The sequence below is a fragment of the Meleagris gallopavo genome, chromosome 1 (assembly GCF_905368555.1).
Source record: "Meleagris gallopavo chromosome 1, MGAL_WU_HG_1.1, whole genome shotgun sequence".
Lineage (NCBI taxonomy): Eukaryota > Metazoa > Chordata > Aves > Galliformes > Phasianidae > Meleagris > Meleagris gallopavo.
Genome location: NC_139404.1, coordinates 23,976,119 through 24,002,737, shown reverse-complemented (window position 1 = coordinate 24,002,737; position 26,619 = coordinate 23,976,119). Strand labels below are relative to the sequence as shown.

General features: G+C 37.7%; 1 long non-coding RNA gene across 2 annotated transcripts; it reads right to left on the bottom strand.

The window, feature by feature from the left end:
* Positions 1 to 176: 176 nt before the first annotated feature.
* LOC146545229 (uncharacterized) lies at positions 177 to 26,535 on the bottom strand. Of its 2 annotated transcripts, none has more exons than XR_014881873.1 (5): positions 26,357 to 26,535; positions 18,080 to 22,216; positions 14,829 to 14,944; positions 8,757 to 8,908; positions 177 to 5,926 (listed from the first exon to the last, which is right to left on the bottom strand). It is a non-coding gene; the product is annotated as an uncharacterized LOC146545229 (long non-coding RNA). The 2 variants fall into 2 exon arrangements; XR_014881874.1 differs by having other exon boundaries at positions 18,080 to 18,220.
* Between the last annotated feature and the right edge of the window lie 84 nt (positions 26,536 to 26,619).

The window sequence follows — 26,619 nt, the reverse complement described above, 5'->3', positions numbered from 1 at the left end:
CATTGTTTACATAAATGACATATATGTTCATTTTTCTCAAATTTCCCAGCGTAATTCTTCCTGATTTCTCAAGGCTTCATGTTAATCGTTAAAGAATAAGCTATGATTGGAAATCTCCAAAAATATAAGTATATAGCACTCAAGGCCATTGAAGGATTGTTTTCATTAAGGCCATTGAAGGATTGTTTTCATTACCTTGAGGAATTAAAGGCAAAATTCATCCCTATTGCTCAGGCAGCTCTGTGCCTCAAGAGGTCTCACGGTTTGCTTCCACTGAGTCATGTTCAGGGGTCCTTTCTAAAATGTGCCTCCAGCTTCCATGCACAATTATGCAATGTAAGCACACTTGGAGCCTGCTCCTGGTTAAGCCACATGGTACCATCATGTTTAGCCCCATGCTACCATGAAAACAGTTCTGCAGGTGGCTGCAGTCACAGCTCATCTCTATCCCCATTGTTTCGCAGCATTTACACTTTTTTGTTTGTTTGTTTGTTTGTTTTGAGACTGAAGCAAGCTTTAGAATGAGTCTTAGCATCATTTCCCTCTTAATTTTTCCTATGAGTTACATCTCCCAGTAAAGAAAAAAGAATTCAAATTCATATGTTCTATCAGGCATGTGCAACCTGTGGCCCATGGGCTGCATGCAGCCCAGTCCAGCCCACCCCAACCACAGTCGCTCTCTGCCATGTACAGTCACAGTGGCAGCTCTTCCTACTGAGCAGCCTGGCCCAAGATATACAACCATCACTCAGCACCAAATATTGGTGTTCTGTTTGCCCCATCTGGGCTGAAACCAAGGCGGTAGGTGGTGGTAACTCACGTGGTGGCAAATAAGGTCATGGATTTTGATGCATTTGCTAAGCACAGTCTTTTGAACAGCAAAAAGATGCAGCCGTGCTTTCCGTTTTGATAACATAATTTGAGAATAGATTTAAAGTTTGTAAAAAAATCATTGATTTTTTGGTTTATTTGTGACTCCATTTCCAGTCAACATTAATACATTACTTGTGAATTTTCAAATTGAATGCATAGAGTTGCAATCCAAAATCTGACCATGTCTTTTTACCAGATTCTAATAAGCCCTCACTCACCAGTGAGGAACACCCCTCACTTCACAGTCACACCTTACTTGTGTCACCACATTTTGGCACTACAAACGTTTGTGAACAACTATTCACAACTGTGAAGGATGAAGCACAGGAAGAGTAAAATTTCATCAAAACTCTCTAATGAACATGCTGAGAGCTCACTGAGAATGGCAACCACTGCCCTGAACCAGCCTGATGCAGTAGTTTCACCATAACTGGGTCACATATCCCATTGGTTTGATGGTTTCATTGCTCTCTTTTTTATATTTTTCAATAAGAAAAAACATTAAAAATTAAAATAAGTTTTGTTGTTTATACACATTAACTGTAACATGTATTTAATGAGGGCCATTCAAAAAATAATGCCTCCTATTTTATGCCATTGGCCCACTGTGTCTGAGGCAGATGGTGGTGGTACGGCAGCAGAGGTTAAACCTTCCCACCTATATCCCATTACATGTTGTTTCCATCTGACAGATAGCAGCAGAGAGGCAGTCTGACACAATGGTGTATGAAATGGAAGTGCGTATGAAGCAACTGTGTATCACTGAATTCCCCCATGTGTAAAAAATGGCATGCATTGACAATCACTATCGCTTGTTGAACATTTTTGGAGACCAAATAGTGGATGTAAGCACAGTGAGGCAGTGGGAGGTGTGTTACAGCAGTGGTGACAACAACAGTGGGCTACCTCTACTGATTGCTCATGAGCTCAGCATGCAGGCTTTTGTTCACTGGCAAAAATGCATAGCTACTGGTTGTGACTGTGTTGAAAAAGAGTGTTTTCTAGCTGAGAATTTGCTCTATCAAATGTTGTGCTCTTTATATCAATTTTATTTTCCATTGAAATAATTAGGAGGTGTTGCTTTCAGAGCAACCTTTGTAGATGCAGCCGTAGGCAATTCCTCTTCATTCAGTGTAACCCAGGCAAGCCAAAAGGCTGGACAACCATTGCTTTAGTTTCTAAGGTTTGGGATACATAAACTGGACTAGGGCCTGGCTAATCTCTCACATCCCCTTAATTGCTATAAAGTTAACTAGATTACCAGCTTAGTTGATAGGCTGATATTTGATTGTACGTCCCAGCTCCTGTCATGCATAGGAATTCCTAGCACTCAGAAGGAACAAGATGGACTACTCCTGAATTACCACTACTTCTAAAAGTATTTTGATTTTATAAGAGATGTGACAATAGAGTCAAATACTATCAATTCCACAGGAATTCTGATGCATTCAGTGCACTAGATCAGTGTTGTCCTACGTTAAATAGATACCTGCCTATTTTCTTCCAAATCTGAACGTGGACAGGGAGATCTGGGATTCTGTCCCTGCCTCTCTATTCAAGTCCTGTATGATGCTGAGAACGTCGCCCAAACCACAGTTTTCAAAATGTGACCACAAGTTATGCATTCCTTATTATTTGGGTATCCAATATGAAACATCTGGGGATGATTTGCAGGCATAGTGAGTACTTCAGCTGGAGCCAATTCCCATTGCATTAAATTTTATAAAAAGGTTAAGTGCTCTGAAATATGAATTCCAAGCTGGCTGTCTAAAAGCAATGGGTATTTCTGACAGTGGGATAGTAACACAAACCATTCCTATAGGAATTCAATGACGAGCTCACTAACATTTGTGAACCACTAACAGCAAATCTACAGGCATTTGGGGAGTGCAACAGAAATATTCCAGGTGCCATATCATAGTGTAGGATCCACAATTCTGAATTAGCAGCACATCAAAAGGTTTTGCATAAAGCGAGAGTAAAAATTTCTCCTACCTTCTCTCCTTTTCCTACCACATTTTTACATGTTATACATACAGATAAATGAAAACTGAGATAAACGCAACAGTAAACAAATAATCCAGTCTACAAGTTTGGTGTTTCTTCAGTTCTAAAAGCTCATGAAGCTCTGCCTCCCAAAGAACATGAGGAAAGAGAGGCATCTTCCAGCCTCTCAGGTTATCTAATGCCAGCATCCAAACCATCAAAACAGGGACTACTTGCACATTTCTGGATCTGAGTCCTACTTTAGTGCCTGTGTCCTACACAGACGAGATAAGAGGCCCAGCTCTTTGCACCCTGATTTCCGTTGAAAGGAAGCCCAGCTGAGCACCACAGAGGCAACCATGATGTGTTCTCCTAAATGTCTGGTGTTAGTAAAGGGATCAGCAGTTTCATATAGACATAAGACCTATCTATCTCAACTAGAACATGGCAGGTCTGCGTTAAATTCCTTCTACTGCTGCCTGAGGGAATCTGACCTGACATCTCCCACATCCAGGTGAATATGCTGATCACTAAGTCAGCTATTTTAAGGCACATAGGTGAGGAGTCCCATTATTTCTGTTCCAACTGTTACACTTTGCATGCAGTGAATATTCATTAGGCTCACCAGGGAATGAAAGTATAAAAGTATGTCTCTAACTGGCTTGTTAGGATGCTCAGCGGGGAAGGTGGGCGAGCAATACGAAGGGATGCAAAAAGTGAGGAAAAGTGAGTCTAGTCCTTGCTTGAATTCTAGTAACAAAAGCAAAAAAAACCATTCTCTTGATCAGGAGCACTCTCCCTAGGTGAATGCATGTACTATTAGCTTTCTCTTCTTTTTTCTTTTTTCTTTTTATCTAATCAGTTGTTAATTCTTGTGTGCCCAGAAGAACTATTTCACCAGTATAAGCTCATACCATGACATGGTGAACACCTTCATCTCCTGCTCTCGCTACTGGAGTATTGGGCAGTGCACATGTGCAGGAAGAAAGGCTACTCATTCCCCCTCTGTGTGGGTTAAATAAGCAATACAGCTTAAATGAGTCCTGAATTACCTAGTTAAACAATTGCAAGGGGTTTTGGTGATCAGTGTTTTGCCTGAGATGCTCATGCTGGCAGTAAGATAGAGCTTGCACGCTTGAATCTGATTGTGGTGGCAGCCTTCATAGTACTGACACAGCTTCATCAAAGTTAATAGCTGTGCATTTAGTGCTGGATAACGTGAAGAAAATGCAGTGTGAAGCCAGTCACAAAAATGATGAGAGTGATACAGCGAGAATCAGAATTCTCCTTCTAAACTACCCTTATATATAGGCCTAGGAATAAAAATGATCCTGATATAGAAGTAATTAAATGGAATGACTGCAAAAGTCTGATGATAGATTGTCCTAACTTCAGTGAGAAGCCCTTCATCTAGATGCACTGAAAATTAGATTAAATAACTGCTCACAGGAACTCGTCCATGAAGGTATTTTTTGCCTTTAGACTTCCGCTTTAATGACTATGTAATTATTGGAATGAATTGAGTTTGAAGGAACATTAGCACTTTTAGCACAGGTTTTATCAGACTACAAGAGTATATTTTGTCTTACCGTAAATTTTATTTTGACCTTGTGACACCTTACTGCTGAATCAAACTTTTCATTTGTGAAGGCGATAAATTCTTCTCTGAGGAAAAAGATTCATTTCAGATTGTTTGCAAGGGCTGCTCTGAAAATAATGCCTCCCATTATACTCTGTTGGCCAGTGACATCAGAGGAAGATGTTGGCGGTATGGCAGTAGAGATTGAACCTTCCTGCCAGTATCCCATTATGTGTTGTTGCTGTGTAGCAGATGGCAGCAGAGGGGCAGTCTTACAAAATGGGGTCTGACCCGGAAGCGTGTAAGATGCAAAGATGTGTCACTGAATTCCTCCACGCAGGAAGAATGATATCCACTGACATTCACTGATGCTTTCTGAATGTTTATGGAGACCAAACAGTGGATGTGAGCATAGCGAGTCAGCGAGTCGTGCGTTTTGACAGCAGTGACAGGGACAGTAGGTCATCTCCACTGGTGCAGATTGCTATAAGCATGGCATGCAGGCTCTTGTTCATTGCTGGCAAAAAATGCACAGCTAATGGTTGTGACTGAGTTGAAACTTCAGCGGGGTGTGTGTCATTCCAGTTCAGTCAAAATTTATTTCAGATCTTCTGACTACCAAAACCCTGTAGATTTTCTTACGTTTGCATGTTTGTAGCTGATTTGGGACTGCAACTTCCTTTTACGTATGGCAGAGGGGTTTGGTGGTAATTTTTTGGTGTTTGTTTTTAAAGAATGCACAGATTTCCAAGGAATAGAATGCAACCAGCAATTAGAGGAAGAGCAGCAGCAGCAGCAACTGTCTTCATATGAACTTTGCTGTTTTATTAAGCTTTACAACTAAAGATTGGATGCATCAACTCAATAACTTCTTATTTATCTTACAAACTGGTAAATTAGAGTTGTGTTTCTTACATTTTTTAAAAAGTTGCTAGATCCAGATCACTATTTTGATGCCTTTAATATACCTACAGAACTTTTATGCCATTCATCTTCCATAAACTGTACCTTTTAGCTAATGGTGATAATGATTTGGGGACTGTGTAGGAAGAATGTAGGTTGTATTTTTCCAGGACACTTGAGAATATCTGGGGCTTGGTGTGCTCTCATATTCCAAAAGAAATATTTTGAGTGCCCAGAGAGAAAACATCTCTAGCAAGAGTTATTTAAGAAGATTCAGAAAGAAAGGATTACATCGGAGGAGGGAGATCGCTCAAAGTTTTCCATTTGCTGCCAGAAGTCTGGTCAGGCACCCTCTGTGACTAACCTCAGTGTAACATTAGCAGGTTTTATAAACTGCAATTATACATCAAGAAATATTTCTTTTGTTCCTGCTTATAGATCTTCATCCCACATAGAGGCTGGTGAATGTGAACTCTTCTCTCTTCAGGGATGCTCATTTGTTCTGGAACAGAACCGGGAACCAGAACTTGTATTCGTCTAAGCAACGAAGAGGATGCACTTGTTTCATTGTAGAGATCATCTGTCCTAAAAACACAGAAATAGGAATCTTGAAAGGACTGCAGGAAGCTACCCTGCCATGTCCCTTCACTGTCTTTAACAGGTATTGGTATGAACTGTCTCAATAAAAGATATTCAGCTGTATTCTTAAGAGCTAAATCCAGTATTTCAGCAATGAGAATATTCCTTCTTAAAAGGTTTATGGTAAATATTCTCTGCTCTAAATTGTACTGATTTCTTATTGTCCTTCCTCGTTGCTCTTGAAAAACTGATCATCATTCTTTCTATAATTGTCTGCTTTACATACTAGAAGACTTATCCCTTTTAATCTTTTCTTTTCTAGCCTAAAGGAACAGAAAAAACTTTCTTTATGGATTGCATTTTCTAAACCCATTAGCATTCTTTTTACCCTCCTTTGGATCTTCACCAAGTTGTCATCTTTTTTAAAATTCAGTGGACGCACTGGTCTGAGATCCATTTGGCTTCCAAGTAGAGCAGAATAATTACTTTTCAAGGCTTGCATACAGTATTCCTATAAAAAGTCTTAGATTTTTTTTTTTTAATAAATATAGTGTTGTTACTCACAGCCAGTTTGTGATTCACTACAACCTCCAGATCTTTAACTCATGTTACATTTGTCTTTGTTGAATTTCATCTGCTTTTAATTTCAGATAATATCTGACTTTTCAAACTCATTTGACTTCTAATTCTGAGCTTGTCACCAAAGTAGGTGCAGCTTCTCCCTTCACATTGTCTGCAGATTTTCTAAATGTTTTAATTTAATTTCATTATTCGATGATTAATAATAATACTCAGAAGAAATGAGTCTCCATGTGAGGTGCCACTCCAGCTTAACTGAATTAATCACTGAAAGTTATTCTTGGCACTCACTCATAACAGTGACATGCAGAGGACAGGGTTCAGCACTTACTTTTCTCAGGTGTGGGCAAACCACTCTGCTGCCTGTGGTAGTTCTCAGCTCTTTTGCAGAGCAGTGACATTAATCTAAACATTGAAATCTGTGAACTCCTTTCCCCAACATATACCTTTCCAGAAAAGTTACACAATGAAAGAGATGGAGCCAGACTCTTCTCATTGCTACACAGTGACTGTCAGAGAGGCAATGTGCATAAAATGAAATATAGGAAATTCCATTTAAACATTAAAAAAAAAAAAATTACTTTGTGAATGGTCAAAAATTGTAATAATTTTTCTGGAAGCTTTGTGCAGTTTTCATCTTGAGGACACTTAAATCCTGAATGGACACAGCCCTGAGTAACCTGCTCAAAGCAACCTCATTTGAGCAGGGGGATTGAATGGAGTCCTTCTGAAGTTTCATTTTCCTCAATTGTTCTGTGATTATATGAATTTATGAGAAAACTTTTTTTTTTTTTTTATTCTACACATTCTTTCTTGAATTTGAACACTGACTTTCACAAGCAGTTTTCGCTTCTTAAAATAGTAATTTTAAATAGCCTGAAGTCATGGTTTAATCTGTAGTCATTCTGTTGAAAAAAAATCTGGAGGTGAGTCTGAGGATTAGATTATATATTTTGCCTGTCTCTGCGATACTCTGAATAAGTTATAACATTTCAAACAGCATTTGAAACTATAACCGACTCCTCTGGAGACTGAATACATGTCCTTTTTAACTCCAGATCTGAGGCTTCCTCCCAGAATTTGAGCACTGGTATCAGACAGCTTCTCATGCAATCTCCCTCATCCCACCATTCCGACTTTAAAAAGCAGCATGTTATTTTTAAGGAAGCTGAAGCCCAGTGCCAGCACTATTAGTGAAAATCTACATTCATTTTTGTGACTCATATGACCCAGCTAGGCCTCTACAGTCAACTGGGAGTATTGACAAGTATTACTTGTGACCTGGACTCCGTCCCCTGTGTTCCCAGAACCTTGTAGTCATTTCATTAGTGCCCACATGGATGAGTAACGTGAATAGCATGAGTCACAGTCAGGGACTGGATATGCCCCAACAGTCTTTCCACTGTGCCTAAGGTTTTGGATTAGACAAGAAGCCCATGTCCTGGCAGGAAGGTCAGACTGGCAGATGGGTGGCTTTGGCTCCATTACAAGAGTCTCTTCTAATCATCCGCTGAGAAGTTTATCACTGGAGCAGAGAACACGGGAGATAACATATTATACCTTACCAAACGGCTGGGCCAAAATGTATTTGTCTTGAAACTGAATTTTTTCAACATTTATCACTCCTGAAATATAGTTTGTTTTCATCCCTAGTGTGGTGGGGAACCTCAGGCTTCTGACTTCACTTGGTACAGAACCTGACACATAATGAACTGAAAGTTTTTGTGATTACTGTTTTACAAAACTCATGGACTGGTCAAAATACTTTCAACTTCTCTTATAACTTGATTTTGATATTTGGCAGAAATTTAAGAAGTATTTTTATTTCTTGCTTTTCTACTTATGAGATTGTTTTTCAGCACTTTCCCTTTTTCACATCAAGTTTTCTGATTATGAATCTAAATATAATGGAGAGTTTTCAACAATCTGTTCAGACAGGTTTCTAAAACATAAAACAAGCACATGTTCCTGAACACCAGTGCAATAGCAGGGTGTGGTGAAACAACATATAGCACATCTCCCTGTGTACAGTTCTCTTAGTTACAAGGTTGAAATCCACACCATGTTAGCTATAACACTATAAAAGTGCCTTTTCTTTTTCTCATTTGCATATATTATGAACACCATTGTTTTCTCACTTATTGGTAAAGTTGACTAATCATTACCTAAAACAGATAAATAGAGTTTTCTAAATCCACTGGGACTTAGGTGTTCCTAAATGCATTTCTTCTATTGACGGAATTTCACATTTCCTTACCCCATACAAATGCTCCTCCCCAGAAGATTGTTGTATGTAAAGATATCAGTACTTCTGTCCTCCAGGTAAGATACAGATGGGAAAGCCTCAATTGGAAGTCTTGCCAGAGCTAGGTTTGAGACACAGGCCAGAAGGCTGAGCATCAATTTTTCCTTTGGAAAAGTAGGAATTTTCCATTACCATCAAGGTACCAAGAAACTGTACACTACAGAGAAACTCACGAGAGTTTTGGGAAACCCTTAATGATATATGATTTGGGCACCTTGAAGGGCAGTAAGGTAACAAGTCCTCCAGTGAATCCAGCCTTTTGTTCCAGATATTTTATCATACCAGAAAATCTTAAGCTATGTGAGGAAATGGTAAGGCAGTTGTCCCACCTGTGAGGAGAGGCAGAAACGATGCAGCATTTGAACATGGCACTGGTTATTTCTTCTAGGAATTAATTCTGACCTTATCATCTAACACCACTAAAACTCCTATGGTTCTTATAAAAGATACTTGAAATTTTGGCGTCAGGAAAAATTGGCTGCCTAGAGGTTTTTTTTTTGCCTGGTAGAATGAGCCTGTAGCTATGCTGATTCACATGACTCCTCGCTTACCTTAGGGCACATACATCCACATTTCTAATTAATATCATACACATGGCTAGTTTACTAGGAGCTGGAAATTTAAAACCTGCAAAGACAAACACAAAAGCAAGTACATTTGTTGACCTTTCCCAAACAAAACTCACAGTAACCATGCAGATAGAAGGATAAAACCTACAGGTTTGTGTGGAATAACATAAAGAAAATAGATTAAAAATCTAATAGTATTTCCTGCTTTCTGCCTTAGTGCAGTAATATGTACTGATACCTTCCTCCTGCTTCCAAAAAGAGCAAGCAGTTTTGCACATTTATAACAGCAAGTCATGATTTCCATCAGCCATGTCAGCTTGAATGCTTGTACTCTATTGGCTTCTTAGAAGTTATATTGGGCCAAAGTATTTGCACATTTCTAAGACAAATCTACTGTTACAGCACTAAGGACACATCCCCATTACAACATAGTTCATAGCTATTTCAGGAATGAAGAGTTTTAAGAGCTTCCCAAGGTTAAATACAGCATCCTATGTGCAAGCTGAGTTGCTATGGTGACAGTGCTTCATGCTTGCATCACTCACTTGTTTAATATGGACCGATGGCCTTCTGTTTTCTAATTGTTGATAAACTATCAAACTGACTTAGATTAACTGCACAAAGGTGATACAAAACGTATTTCAGAGCTCCAAACTGAATTAAATCTGAGGAAAATTCAGCACCATAAACAAAACTCTGTTAAGATAAATTGTTGGTTAAAGCTGCACAATGGAAGCAATCTTTGCAGTCTAACAGACACAAAATATGTTTCTACAGAAATTGAGAGGTAAAGCTGGAATTAGGAGCCCCCGTTATAAAAGTGAACCATTAAATATCAGGAAATTATATTTTTGTCATTAAAAAATCATCTCATGAGAAAGTTCGGAGATTCTTAAGCTTCTGATCTCAGTCCTTCATATTGTTTTGATATCCATTCACCAGCAGTTGAAGCTCACTGTCTACCCTTTGGTAACAAAAACATATGTCCCATCAGATATGAAAATTATTAGTAATAATTTCATTTGTTTGTTTGCTCATTGTTTGTTTATATTTTTATTTACAATTCAAATTCTGTAACAACGCTGTTACAGAGATCTTTCTCAGCAAGCAATATATGAAGCATAGCCTGTAGCTCTGATAGTGATCTTGTGAGACAGCAATTGATTTTAGGCATTAAATAAGTACAGTTTCTTGACTGGGATCTTGACAGGAATCACAGCTCTTTGCTCAGGTGTAACTTTAGTTTTGTTTCAGTTCTAGTTAGAAATAATCAAAATATATGTGAAAAGTTAAAATTTTAAGTGAAACTGTTGTGTCCCTTAATATTTTAGGAATAGTACTGAAATATTTATGTTGTGCTGGGGAGACAGAATGCTTTTAGGCAGCTGATACAATCAAATGGTCTTGGTGCATCGTTAACAGGCAAAATATAACTGATTGGATTTCTTATAAGCTCCAAAATATGCTGGAAATGAAAGCTTGTCTGTTTCTTCTTCTCAGCGTTTAGGCTTTTCTCTTAAGATTCTCTGTCACTGAGCATCCTTTGCTAACCATACTTCTGATCAAACACAGATTGAAAGGCACAATCTGAGATACATACTTCATTCCCTGTTATTGGATGAAAACACTTGTAGGTCAACACTTTTTCTTTTAACAGGCAAGATATGTTGCAGTAGAGCTCCCTCAGTGTGAGTATGTAGAATCATTTTGTGGGTTTTTTTTTTTTTTTTTTTGCTTTACCTGATTAAATATATCCAGGAATGCTTTTATTGTAGCAGCAAGCATAAATAGTAATGCTAAATACTTCCAAACAATCATTACCTTTCTTCTGAGGAAGTCAGAATTTAGACCAGGAACAATACGTGTCAATCACTGGCAGAGAAATTTACTCACACAAACAAATCTTCAAAGCTCTCTGAAGTGAGAAGAACCCTTAAGTGTGGATGAGGTCAATGTATTTTTGTTACTTTCACTGGAAATATTAAGCTCAAGGTAACTTTTTCATTCCTTTCAAAATTTCTGCAGCTAATAGAAGAATAACTTAATACTCTCTGGTTCTGCTATGCTGTTGAATAAGTCTCTAATGTATTTGGAATGTAAAGTTCCTATGCAGTAATTGCAGAATGGATAGACTGATATATGTGATTCACAATAGACTGAGAGGTGTATTTATGGAAAGGCATTCTTTAAAAAACTGCAGATTTCAGCTTTCACAAGAACATCTAGTTCCATCCTTTAATGCATGTTCCTCTGAAGACCCAGAGAATCTGCAGTTCAGAGACTAAGATAAAATGCCCTCTGTGAAATATGTAGATATATATTCTAATCAGAAATTAAGGAGGAATTATGATATGAGATAGGAATAAAAATTACAGTTGTTACAATTTTAAGCTGTTGCCTTCATTGATGCTTACTTGTCACACGCTGACATCTAATAGCCAGATTTTTGAAAAATTGATTCATAACCTTAGTTGCATGTATCTTGCAGCAAGTTGAAAGGGGTTCTTAATAGAACTGAGGCTAATTAGCAGAGAACTGTGGCTATTTGCAGGGGAGGGAGGGAGGACGTGTGCAAATGAATTAGTATCACTGTACTCTCTAAGGACAAGGTTTGGGGATCAGCTATTTCCCAAATAGACCTGTTGATTCCCAAGCCCTTGATTTCCAAGAGAGAGCTAGAGAGCTGGTATGTAGCTAGCTCTAATCCCATGTTTGCAGTAAAAATAAGATGCCCCACATAAAGAGGCTTCATAATGAATTCTACACGTTGCCAGTAGAGAAAGGGCATTTTATCTCACTATGTTAAAGATATGCTAGTAGTTTAGACAGTTTAGACAGGCCATGACAAACAAAATAAATATTCCTCTGACAGAGAGAATGGCTGTAGAAAGTATGAACATTTCCACACGTGGGAAAGAAATCTATGAGGATAAGCCTCTGTCTTGAAGAACTGTGGGATCAGTACTCAGGAAGGGGGGTTGAAATGTCAATGAAAACCCTAGAGCCAGTCCTTCCCCACCCACTTTGAACAGGATTAAGCAGAAATGCATTCACATTCACTGATAGATTCACTCTATCTGTACTCTCTCATCTGCCATGAATGCAACCTGATTTTAGACATATACAGCGTGTGTGAAGTGTGCACTGCTGACTGTGTGGATTAGACAACCATCAATGTACACAGCTTATTAGCTAAATGACTCAGATATAAGCCTAGGGTCAACTGATGGTTTTCTTTAGTTTTTGTCAGCAGAATTTTATTGAACAGATAATGATAGTGTTTACTGGGCATTTTATAAGTGATTAATTTTGTTTGCTTTAAATTTAATCTGGCTTGGACTATATATTCAGTATAGCTTAGTGAAATTAAAATATAACAATCTTGTAAAATGTACTACAAAGTAGTGTCGATATTCTGGACAATACTCAGAGAAATTCAAATATTTTGCTCTAGATCATCCAAAAAGTATCAATGGGTTCCTCTGATGAGAGGCTGGAACAAGGAAAGTATTCTCAAGATAAGCATTATCCACACAACTTTTCTGTTGTATAGATGTTTCCTGGTAAGAGAACTAGAGACTTGGGGATTTAGGAGAATGTCAGGGAGTAATGCACTTACAGGGCTTGCAGGGACAGTGGAATGAGTTACAAGTCTGCTGTATGCTACCTTAGGCACTTCAATGAGGGATGAAGAGTGATAGCAAGGGTTTGCAGCATCTTACTTTAGGTAACTTTGGGATGCTTCTCTCTGGCACAACTGACCATTATCTATAAAAGAAAAAGGAAAAGGAAAAGGAAAAGAAAAAGAAAAAGGAAAAGGAAAAGAAAAAGAAAAAGGAAAAGAAAAAGAAAAAAAAAAAGAAAAGAAAAAGGAAAGGAAAAGGAAAAGGAAAAGGAAAAGGAAAAGGAAAAGGGAAAGAAAAAGGAAAAGGAAAAGAAAAAGAAAGAAAGAAAAAGAAAAAGAAAAAGAAAAAGAAAAAGAAAAAGAAAAAGAAAAAGAAAAAGAAAAAGAAAAAGAAAAAGAAAAAGAAAAAGAAAAAGAAAAAGGAAAAGGAAAAGGAAAAGAAAAAGAAAAAGGAAAAGAAAAAGAAAAAGGAAAAGAAAAAGAAAAAGAAAAAGAAAAGGAAAAAGAAAAAGGAAAAGGAAAAGGAAAAGGAAAAGGAAAAGAAAAAGAAAAAGAAAAAGAAAAAAAGAAAAAGAAAAAGAAAAAGAAAAAGAAAAAGAAAAAGGAAAAGAAAAGAAAAAGGAAAAGAAAAGGAAAAGGAAAAGAAAAAGAAAAAGAAAAGGAAAAGGAAAAGGAAAAGGAAAAGGAAAAGGAAAAGGAAAAGAAAAGAAAAAGAAAAGAAAAAAAAGAAAAAGAAAAAGAAAAAGAAAAAGAAAAAGAAAAAAAAAAAGAAAAAGAAAAGAAAAAGAAAAAGAAAAAGAAAAGAAAAAGAAAAAGAAAAAGAAAAAAGGAAGGAGAAATTTTCATATTTTAGTGAACATTTTTACTAGCTCTACTGGTACCACTCAAGCCTGAGAAGAAAATGAGTGTAATGACTTGAGTGCCATTTTGGTAGAAGGTTTTGGCATTGAGGAGCCAAACTGCACAAAGGTTACTGCTTCTCAGAATGAAATCATGAAAGCCTGCTCTCTTTTTTAGAATGGTTCTTCTACATCTGGCTGGAATAGATTGCAAAGAGATACAGGGTGAGATGTGACTAACAGATAAATACAGGATGGCAACCTCCAGAGTTATCATCCTAATAACTTTCAAAAGCATTTCAATACCTGACAAAAATTCCAACAAAACAGAATTCTTCACATTAATGCCAGAAATCCGGGATCATAGTGAAGCTAGTACTAAAATCAGACTCCCTGCTGCCTTCCAATGTAAAAATAACTTGGTACTTCTGAGTACACTAGAGAAGACAAAGCATCCTAACAGTTTTTTAGAGCTAATGAGGCAATTACTGAAGCTAGAAAAGATATGTTCCTAACAGTGTATTTAAAAGATAAGCTGTGGGATGATGTGTACCTGTTCTACGTCTTATGTTTCACAAGAACTACTTCTAAAAATTATGTGGACCTGGCTGATAAATTCCTCTGCACTATAATTAATTAGACAGATACATCTTAAAACAAGCAAATGATGCCGTTTAAAATCTATGAATTAAATTATCACAAACACAGTGCATTAAGATTCTATAGCAGGGATTGTATTTCATGAAGTCTGAAAGATGATGACTTCTTTGTTATTTCTACCTTCTCATATACAGAAGCTTAAGTAAAAGTAGGCCCTTCTAAACTGGTTATGTTGGGGAAAACTCTGGAGACTGATTCAAAGGCAACAAGAAACTTCTTTGAAGAATACTGCCAGGAAAGCAGCATTTTGAAGTAACTACTGTGTACAGATAGTCATTGCTAGAAATAATTCCTCTCCCAATAAACCAGAGACAGGATAAACAGTATTTACCCTGAAATTTGCTGAGGTCAAAGAAGAAGGCTGGTAAAGAGCTGGGAATTAAACTTCATTAGTTGTTACACCGTCCTTCATTTCTGATTATAAGTTTCTGCTGAGAAATGCCTGCTCTAAAATGAAATATGAGTTAATTAGCTTTCAGAAGGCTGACTCATATAGTTCAGAAGCTGTAGCCCACCAATTTGAAAAAAAGCTCTTTGACATTGCATATTAATTGTAATAGAGAAAGGAGAAAATAACAATAACAAAAAAACACCAAAAACCCCCAGATTCTTCTCTGTCTCTTTTTTTGAAAGAATAATCATTTACAAATCAAGACATGTAACTAGTTTCCAAAGCAACAGTAACTAAGAGAAACCAGTCATGTTTTTTTGCTGGCTGTTTGACAATAGAGTGAATACATTTAGGTGTGAAATATTCTATCTAAATGCATAGCAGCATTGTCATGATTGATAATTAAATATTTCGCATTACAGAGAGAATTGCAAGAATGTCATTAGCATAGGAAAATGTAAAGAACATTATGCAAAATACCTCTCAATTGAAACAAATGTTAAAAAAAAAAAAAAAGATAACGTATACTTTCCTTTGTAGCAGAAATTAATGGTGAATTTGGGGATCAATTGTATATTAATATTGACAGTAATATCTTGTTAATGAAGTATAAATGGCTTCTTATTACCTAATTGAGAGATTAGCCAAATGGAAAATTAAAAGCTGGAAGTAGATCCCAGGCACTGACAGTGACTAATAGTTCAAGGGACTGACACATTGCATGGAGATAAACTTTTGCTGAAACTTGACTTGTGTCTTCAGAAAATATCTAACAATCCATGCACATTTTTATAATCCAGAGCAGAACATGATGATCAAGGAGCAGGGGGCTTATGCTCTTAACATCTTGATGAAAATATTCCTATTAAAGCAATCTTTTTGCAGAAAACCGAGGCTTTGTTTAATTTTTTGACATCTGCTTTTCATGCTCTATTTATTTTTTCTATGACATACGAAGACCTGAAAGACAAAATATTTTCTCTGAAACCTCAAAATTTTTGTTTTGAAATGCAAGCAGGTGTCCTCTGAATTTCATTTTCTCCCCATCTCCACCATCTTCTCAAGTTCCTCTCTTGAGCTTCTCTCTCCTGGTGCACCGTCATCAGGGACTCCTAGGGATTTGGCAAGTCGTGGATGTTCAGACACAGAATAAACAGAGAAACTGGACTTGAAAGAGAATTAACTATGACTTGTACGGTGGTAGCAATCCCAAATACATTTAATTTTTAGTCAAATATGCACATAGGTATTGGTTTTAAGCATTTCTGACAAATGCAATAATTATACTTTACTCAACTAGCTGTAATTTTCGTCATTAGTTTCAGCTGACCTATAAAGCCACCTAATTATTGGGCATGCTGCTATTAAAATATATATGCTTAACATTGATGATGAAAACTTTTGTACAGAATACTTCAATATTACAGAAACTGAAGAGACAGCTTTACTCAAATCACTTGGGAAATTCCAGCAACTATAGCGTCAAGCCATATAACCATGCAATACCCTGCACATTATAGGTCTAGCTCCTTAGAAAAGCACTAGCTCTGCAACCATCCATCAAATAAATGACTCACTCCTGCAGAAGCTAACCAGTAACAATAGGCTTATCTGTGTTTTGTGCTAGATTTTATGAGCTGCCTGGTCTTGGATGTCAAGATACCTCACAGGCACTTCAACCACCACGTGTAGGATTTCATCAGCAAGTGACTGAGGGTGCCTCAGATTTTTTACAAGCAGGAGCCACTAAAGTGGGATCCCTCTTTCCCCCTCCTGAATCATACACATGATGCCCTCATCTGAACTTCTTGCCTGTGGTACACTGATGGCTCAACTGTTGCTGGTAGCTGATTTACTCAAGGCCAGCAGCAAGAGAAAAGACAATTGGGACAAAAACCATCTCCACAGCCCATTTTGTCATGAAAGACAGTATCTGACTATTCACTTCTGCTTAAACAGCTCCCCACTGTATTTTGGCAAGCCTCAGGGACATCACTTTGATGGGAATGGGTGCTCATGCACATCCCTGGGAGGAGCTGTAGCCATTTCTGTGCTGTGTGTGATCTGCTTGGCCTTAACGGCTCCATCTTGGATATTTTCTGAGTCCTGAGTCATGCTCACAAGGGACCATCTTCTCAAGTGGCTTTGTGGCCAATGGAGTGTAGAAAGTTGATCATCCTGGTGTCAGTCACCCACTGTATGGCGTTGTAGAGCGGAGGGCCATGGAGCCCAGCTGGGTGAAGCAGAGCAGGCAGGGACCCATCAGACGTGGAAGTTTAGCGCTTCTGGGCCTCACACGTTAGGCTGGAGATTTTAAGGGTGTCTGTGTAGGGGACAAGCTGGCCCAGTCATGCAGAATAAGATGAGATAATCCGTCATGAGATATTCCTTCAGGATGAAGGCACCAAAACTACCAAAACTTGTGTTGAAACTCAGATTTTCTCTCCACAGACGGCTTCAGTAGAATAAGTAATAATAAGTAAGACTGATCTGACCCAGGAGAATACTCCAGGGCTTTGTGCTTGAACTTGCTCTGAGGAGAAAGGTGAGCTGAGGCTCTCCTCCAGGCCTAGGAGCAGGCTCTCCCTAGTCCCAGGTCCTGGAGCAGTCATGAGGCTCGCTCGTGTGAAGACATGGAAAATTCGGGCTCTCAAAAGGCTGGATAAGTTCAACTTAGTGCCTTTGTCCTTTGTGTTCTCTTAACAGCTCTATTTTTCCAAGGTTTAATGCTTATCTCTTGCAGTAGGAAATCCCTTTATAACACATCAACTTGCCGTATGACTGACAAAACGAGTTTAGAAAATTGTAAAGCAAAGAATGCTGTTTTTAAAAAAGTGCTATCACAATTATGTGTACTTGTGGGACAAAATTAAAGACAAACGATTGAGGGTTGAGGCCACAGTAACATGGTAATTTAAACATTATCCACAGTATCCTTTAAACAATAAGCCAGATGCTAGAGACCTTATTCCAAACTCTGATTATTATTTCCTTTGAAGTTTTATAGAAGTAATGTTTGGTATAAAAATGAGCTTGTAATTTAGGATTTTTCCCACTCTTTGTATGCAGTTTTCTTTTTTAAAATATAAAGAGAAAAGGAAACAAAGGTTTCATGAGAAGAACAAACTGAAATACAAGAACTTCTGCGGGAGACCAAAATAGCAGCAGGATTAAAAGCAGAAAATACTCACATCCCACAGGTTCCTTTCTTGCCTTGGAGGCCTCCCATTCAAGTACTGACCAGGACAAATGTAGCTTGGTTTATGATAGCTGACAAGCTCAAAGCCTCTCTGAGACAGCATTAAGTAATTTTCAAAACATACTTTGAAGCTCTAGGCAACAATAAAACAATATTAGGAATCAAGTTCAGCTCTTCTATGTTTGCTCAGCACTTCATCTATACTGCCAATGTAGAGCTAAATTTTAATCTGTGTATATGTTGAAGGCATGGACGTGTGTATATATATAAATGTTGAAGTATTTTATTAACTCACAGAATTGGAAATATCTGCTATTTATTCTGGAGAACTTCAGATAATTTCAGAAGGATGTACTTTTATGATACTTCCATTTTCTTGTTTTATATAGCTGATTGATAATATACATCATCTTTGTTAAGTACTTTTAACAGTTATTTACAGTATGTTAGCTTAAAATAAATACATTTTTCTTAATTTTTAAGGATTTGGGGAAAATCCCAACTATTTGTGGAAGAGAATGAATTTTATGGCTTGTTTCAGCACTGCTAGAGTCAATAATTTCTCATTAACCTCAATGTCTGCAGGACCAAAGCCCTAAGATCCAATCGGCTAACAGCTGTCATCTTGCCCTCTAGTGGCACCACTGAATAAAAACCACATGACTGCAGTATTCTAAATTTATGAAAAAAATAAAATTGATTCAAGTTGAACCTGGAGAAGAAAACAGATATAAATAAAATGCCCAACTATTCTAATTTCCTCTAGCATGCCAGGCAAGATAAGGCTATTACAAAAGGTCTTAAAACTTTGCAGGAAGGTTTGCAATAGAAGATTAGGCAATTTGGATAGCTTGGTTTATTTTATTGGTAAACAATAACCCACATTTTTTCAGTTTCTTCTGAAGCTTCCCATTCAGGGGCTATGATGTCAGGCTTTTTGATCACTGGATATCTCCCAGTTTTCTAATGACTGTGAGCAAATGACTTTAAAAAAAAAATCATGACTGCAGGAATTTCTGCCTCCAATTTTTGCTGGCAACTCTATGGTTTGTTTATAGGATGCAGAGTTGTTACATGCAGAGATTTGGGAAGCTGATATAGCAGAAAAGTAAGCCAGCATAAAGAGGGGATTTTTTTTTAGCTAAATCAGCTCTCCTATCCAGTTCACCAGGTGAATCCTAACACTAGATCATGAGAAGAAAGAGCTTCCTAGGGAAACTGGACTTTGATCAGCTTTACCTGCAAAGGCACTGACTGAGTAATATCAGAGATCTGGGGCAGACACAAGGAGAGGGCAGAAGAGCGCTGGACCTCTGTGTACCTCCACTAAGTCTTCTATGTGTTACACAGATTCATGGAGAAGAATTGCCCAGTCTCAGAGTCAAAACCAGCTTTCTCCATGGAACCTTTAATGAATAGTTCAGCTCTGGAGACAATTCAAGATCTAACCTCCACCAGCTTTTCACCTGTTGTTTTTGTTTTTCCCACTTGAAAGGAAATCTGAGTAAGTAATCTAGGTAAGTAGTCTAGGTTTTTTAAGTAGCCCACGGAAAAAGACCTGTCAGAAGTACCTCACTGAAACTGTATAAGGAGGAACAGATTATGCATTCCTGGCAAAGTAAATGATAAAAGACTTGAGGCTCTTTCACTACTAAATGGTACAATCAGAACTGCAATATTCATACAAAGGAAAATTCACAAAGATAAATCATACCCTGTGAAGAAATGACATTGTCTCTCACATTAATGACCACCTCCATTGAAAAAGCCTGCACACAAACACTTGCAATAAAAAAGCAATAAAAAGTATCATTTCAACAAGGCAGACCTTTGTAATGTTGCAAGAGAGTTTCTATTTCACTCTGCAGAAGTTACCAAATAATGATGAATATCTTTCTAATTTTCCACTAGGCCTTAGTCTAGAAATCCTTAGATGGTATTTAATCATATTGACTCTGGCATACACTCGTAAGAGTATAAGTGCACAGTTTCATAGTTTCATACCAGTAAGGACATTTATCATTTCAGTGGGAATTTTTCTGTGCCACATGTTCTTTGATTACTCAAAGAAAGAAAAGGAAAAAAAAAAAAAAAAGGAAAAACATTACAACATTACTAGGGATGAAAACATTACTCGAGATGATCCTAATCCACAAAATCCTGATATGTAAGTAAAATTGGTTCTCAATACATATTTTGGCTCATTCTGTAGCAGAAATTCTCTAGGAATCAACAACATGAAAAAACAGAAACCAACATAAATATATATTGATACAGAAACCATAGAGGTTTGGATTCAAGCTGCCTTCTTCATTCTGTGATCATAATTTGCCTGAGTTGTCTGTTTATGTCCTTAGTGAATCCATCAGTAATGTCAGCAGTGTATTGCATACTATAATTCATACACTCTTTTTCAGAAAGCAGAATGGTATTTTCTTTATAAATAAAACTATTTCTAAGTGCAGACTGTCAGAGTAATTTTTAAAATGTTCAGATTTTAGGCACCTAAATCAAGTAGTTGTCTTCCTTATTTCCCCTTTGAGTGTCTCACCATAGGTCACTTTTTCTAAAGGTTACTTGAGTCAAATACTTCTAATTGATTCAAATTTTGGAAAAGCCTGTTGGTTTATTGGCTACAAATGAAGCTCAGAGAGATAAGCACCCTACTTTAATTTCTCTGATTTCCTTAAAAGTCAGATCATTTTAAAGATACTGCTTTAATCTAAAAAGGTGAACTAGGACTGTTCTGGTGTTGGAACACCTATTCTGACCTGACCCTGCTAAAAATGTTCCCATAGATGTTAGGAATTTACATGCAGTGCAGTCAGGAGAGAAAAATCTTCCATTAAGTGAGAAAATGAGTTAATTGTTCAGTTCATTTGTTCAAAAATTTTGGGTTTCGGTTCTGTTCAAAGCATCAGCAAAGCTATCAAACTGATAGATGATTTACTGAATGTGAAACTTAACCACTGTATTTCTGTGCATGACTCTGGAAACAAAAGCTCTGATATAATACCTGATCAAACAGATAACATTCTTATAAATTCCAATGAACTTCTATGTATGTCCTACCTAACTTAACATATGTTCACTTCAAAACACAAGTTAAAACAGCCCATGCTTTCAGAATTAAAATTTACAAGATGAAAGTGTCTAATGATCTGTGATATTTCCATTTTTACAGACTGAACTCAGGATCATTAAATTTTGATCTTTACAGTGCATTAAGCATGCATGCATAAAATGTCTCCACGCTGGCAACTTAAATCATGAACCTTTCCTAAAATCTTTTAAAAATTTTGTATAGAGTGCATCTGAAATGATGTAGGAGGTTTATATATATGCATGTGCATTCCTTTTTTATGTATAAGGAATTTATGTACACATATATATATTTAATATATAAAAGAGCAATTTCTTCAGGTGTGACACAGATGAACTATGAGAAGGTTCAGGTTTATTGTTAGTTTCTGAGTAGTGGGAGGATATTCAGAACATTTTCAAAGAACATCCAAATATCCCTCCTGCTGTGAAGCTGGGACCAGTGGTATAAATGGAGAAAAACAGTTCCCACTGCTAGCACTGTGGACACTGCATTGATCACAGATTTCCTTGCTCATACTCTGAATGCACTTATGTGGTGCTAGAGCTAATTATACTAAGAGATAGGAAGCTATCCCACAGTTACGCAGAGATTCAAGATGAGAAATATTCTTGATCAAACAAGTGCAGACATAACTTTATATTAACAAGGAAAGAGAGAAGAAAAAGGAATGGGAGCACTAAGCTTAAAATGGAAGATGCAAAAAGGAAATTTACAAAAGGCTATAGTTATGCATAATTGACTTCAGGAGGTACCTTAGTGATGGATGTATTCTCTAAAAGATCTTCAATGAGCTGAATTTCATTGAAAGTGCTTAGCATATTTCCTTTTCCGTGCATTGGTTGTGTAAGTCTTTCTTGATTCCAGCCTGACCCTGGCAAATCCCTGGAGTCAGGTGGAGCTCAGAGCTCCACGGCAAGCTCTGCAGCTCCAAAGGTGGAAAGCCAAGGCTAAAAGGCAGTAATGGACTTGCTTAGTCTGAGCCACAGGGCCAAAAGGGCAGCAATGAGTCTCACATATCCTGGCCTGAAAAGAGGAGACAGATACAATCTTTGGCAAACTGAATTCTCCAGGGACCTTTGTTTCAGCTTTGTGGGCTGTATTTCTATGAGCAGTAGAGGACATTATACAGCACAGAAATATAGGACAAGTGATTACAGTGTGCCAGATCTGTGGAGAGCGGGTGGGAAGTGTTCATCTGCATATGCTGTAACAATTCATTAAATGCAGTAAACTGCCTGCAAAATTTACATAGTGGAAAGAGGGCATTTCATTTCTTCCTCCTTGTTTGAGGGAGACAAAGAATGCTTTATGTATCTCATCAGTCATAATCTTAAAAAGATTCTGTTCACTACAGGGGAAGTACCTGGTGTCATTTTGGTGGGGTTAGGATTTTGCCTTGAGCTCATCAGTTGCCCCAATGCTCTCAATATTGGAGATCAATAAAACGCATTCCCAAAGTTGGAAAACATTTCCTCCAATATTTTATGCTAATCTTACTTGCCACATTGGCTCTATGCATGTTAAACTTTTGCAGAATCATTTAATTGCACGAGAAAATATCAGAACAGAGACTTTCCATGTGATTGTAAAAGGAATTTTTTAATTCAACTGTCAAAATGCAAGATTTTGTTATGAATCTATATCATAAAATAAAGCTTTGCCATCTAGCTTAGGTGATCCTAGGTCACCTGTCCTTAAACACTGAAACTATGTCAGAAAATGGAAAGATATGTCTATTTCCCCTAGAAGTTACTTCTCCAAAAAGGTTAAGAAATTTGCTTTCTCTTGCATGTATTTACAGTGTATAATTATTTTAAAGCAGAAAGAATTCTAGCACCTTTGCACATCCCCTTTTGACAGCAGTCATCTTGGATTTTAGTAGCAATTACTCAGAATGAAAGGGATGTGTTATTGTAATTGACTCCTATTTTTATGCCCCAAAATATCATTTGGTGTGGGTGGCGGAGGAACCTCCACCAACATGCTGATTTGTTCCGTTACTACATGTTCTTTGAGATTATCAACAGCGTGAAAAAAATGAACCTGCCATATGTCTATACTCAGCCATTCTCCTTTTGGTTGAATGTACGATGCCCATTTTATAGAGCTCTAGCTTTTACACTCTCGAATCATGCTGAATGGAGACTCAGCACTCAGATAAATCCAATGACTTAAGGCCAAGCAGGACAATTATGATCATACATCTGATCTTCTGCACCACATACAGTTCTATCTAGTCAAACCCAATCAATTCCTGGTTAAAACAGGCTACGTACACATTTTAGGAAGACGTCGACCATTTGAGTCAGCAGCAGAATGCCTGAGAGGATGGAACAGACTATCAACTGCTTTTCTAAAACTAACATGTAGCTGCACAATCTTATCAATAGAAAATTACACCTCGGGAGAAAGTTGAAGTGAATCAAAATTTATGCAGCCATTAAAAGTATATCCTTATAAATGGTGAGAAATTGCTGGAAAAATTCATGTCCTCTGCATGTCTTCTTTCCCCTCTCCTGCAACCACATGAAGATGTAAGTTTTCCTATAGAGTAAAGGAAATAATGAGTAAAATGATAGTGTGTCACATCAACTTGTGTGGCATGTCAGCTGAGGCCAACTCACACTCAGCAGCCAACTCGGCTGCCCGTCGGAATAATTCTGGTCCATTCACCAAGTTCTCGGGGAGAAGAATCCCTACGGTCAGAGTGCATATCTCTTCTGGTTGGACATATTTTATCAAAGCACAAATAGAAACACCATAGTAATCAACAGCTATGGGATATATCACATTAACTCTGTTTTCTATCAAATAAGAAAAGCTATAGCAAGGTAAGATTTGATCAGGTCTTAAGCACTGCCACAGTGGGAAATCCACTGGCACTATTTCTCAGGTTCTGGTGCAATTACACTAGTTTCTTCTATCAATTTGGGACTTTATTATAGTGCTGCTGTCACTTTGCGTTCTCTGCTGCTCACTAGTGTCACAACCATCTCACCCTAGTTCATACTGCCACTAGACTATTTCAAGGAAAGCAGTATTCTTGGTTACAGCATCAGCTTCTCTTTGTTCTTCTCTTCACAAACATCATTAGCCTTCCATACTACCTGAATAACAACGCCTACCCCTGCTCTCATAAAGTGCTTTTATAACTCACAAAATGCTGCAAGTATTTCATGAATCTCCACCTACAGCAAGAGACATGTGGGCCATGGGCTGCATCTTGATTTGGGCCATGATCTATGAGAATAGTGGCTGCTATTTAGCTGTGAAAAGCTTTCCTTGAATTGTCTCCATACTTAATGCACCTGGTATGTACGATGCAGCTTATATCAGCTCTAGGAGCAGTGCTTCCTCCCTGATGCCTACAGCAGAGCAGCTCCCCAGGTAGTGAGCTGAAGACAGCCAGGAGTAGGGGAACAGATAGGTGGTTCCCCTCGGGGAGCATGTTAAGCACAGAAATGGGGAATTACGGGGAGCCTGTGGGAGGAAGTCTGCTGGTGTAAAATGCTAGTCAGGAAGTGATAGGCACAAGGAAGTGAAAACTGGATACAAGAAGGGAAAAGTTAGACCTTTCATACCTCGATTGGTTGGAATGGGAGATTTTGAGAGGAAGACACAGGGAATGGTTCTGACAGACAATAAACAATGTAGGTTTGGTGCGGGTCAAAATGTGTGTCAGTCTAAATTATTACAGCAAAGCAGGGGTAAGGAAATCTGGGAACTGATAGTTCTTACACATTACTCTGTGTAATGGACACAGAGTAAGACTTTGACGTACCCGAGCTTTAATCTTGGCTTACATATTGACTCAATCTATTGCCTAGGGCAAGAAATTGGTTAGACTGGATTAATTATGTCTATCTACCTATTTCAAAGAGCTGCTTTGAGGATTAATTAGTCATTGTTAGTTCATTTCTTTGCAGATGCAAATGTAGAACTGTATCATTAAATGAAATAATTACACATAAGGTTATGTGGCTTTGATCTTTTCCTAAAATACATAAATTAATAGCATAACATCTACATCTACTTTATTTTTAGGGATAATCATAATCCTGGATAAGGAATTAACAGTGCCTGTAAAATGTGCCTACATGGTGATTGTATCAATGAAGTTCATCAAGTAAAGATTAAAGCAATAAAAATTAGGTTTACGTATCGTTTCCTGTTGATATCCAAAGACTTGGTGAATCTGAGTACTGACAAATATCATACCTGTGGCAGCCAACAGATTTTGGTGACAACAATGAAAGTCTTAACATAAATCATGACAAGTTGCAGTGGAAAGTTTCTAGATAAGACTTGTTATTAAGAGATTTTGTATTTTCTTTAATGAAATTTTATTAAACATTCCTAAAGGACACAACAGCTCCACCGCCACACAGTCTGCTTCTTTATAGCTGTCACTTAGCATTTATATAACAAGAAAATTAAGTTTTATTTTAAACTGATTGTTTTCCAAACAGCTTTTGTGTGCTCACTTACTGAACGTGGTGGGGAGGGGGAAATGCGAGGGAGTGTTAGATTCCTTTAGGGTTCAATCACCACACCGACTTTCTCACAACTCCTGACACCCATACTACCCCTGTTGGTACCAATCTGCTAGCAGGAAATGGTGCCTAGGGCCTTCTATTTCTCATCTAAAGTTTCTGAATACAAACAAAGGTTGGCAAAATAGCTGAACAGAAGACGACTATGTTAATATTTACCTATCTTCAGATTCCATTCAGAAAGCTTCCTATATTCTATTAAACTGTCAAGCCAGTGCCTTTACTGTGGAGCTCACTGTCCTTAGGCCAGTTCATCATATCCTGCAAAAGCAAACCTAAAGACCTCAGCCAGGGAACGTATGCTTCCTCCGTCCTTTATTATTTGCTTATAATTGCTTGGGTTAATTCTTTCCTCTATAGCTTCTTTTGCTTTGTCTTCTCATCTTCACTCTAACCCCTGCTCATCCTCTCTCAAGAGAATTATTAATTCATAATATATTCCGGAGTGATGTCAACTCTCATTCCCCCAATCTCCTCACTTTCACCACCACAGAAAAGGCCTGTGACCCTGTTGATGCCAACTGCAGGCACCTCTCTCCAGATAGCAAGCAGCACCTGTTAATGAGGCCACCCCAGACTCAACTGACCAATAAAAATATCATTAGTTCACCTTAAGACAAAATGTTCTCTCTCACTTTGTAAAGGACAGCTCAGATCTCATCAGAAAGCCTTCCTGTATATTGAAAGTTGCATTACATGTAAGTGTACTGATATGCCTATATACTCTGCCACACCTTGCATAAATATATCTACGCATTACTGGCTTTTATGTGAGATTTGACATGCAGCAATTAATCATGTGGAAGTGGTGAGGTTTCATGTGGCAAAGCTTGAAGCAACACTGTGATCGACTTATTGTTTGCAAGATACATA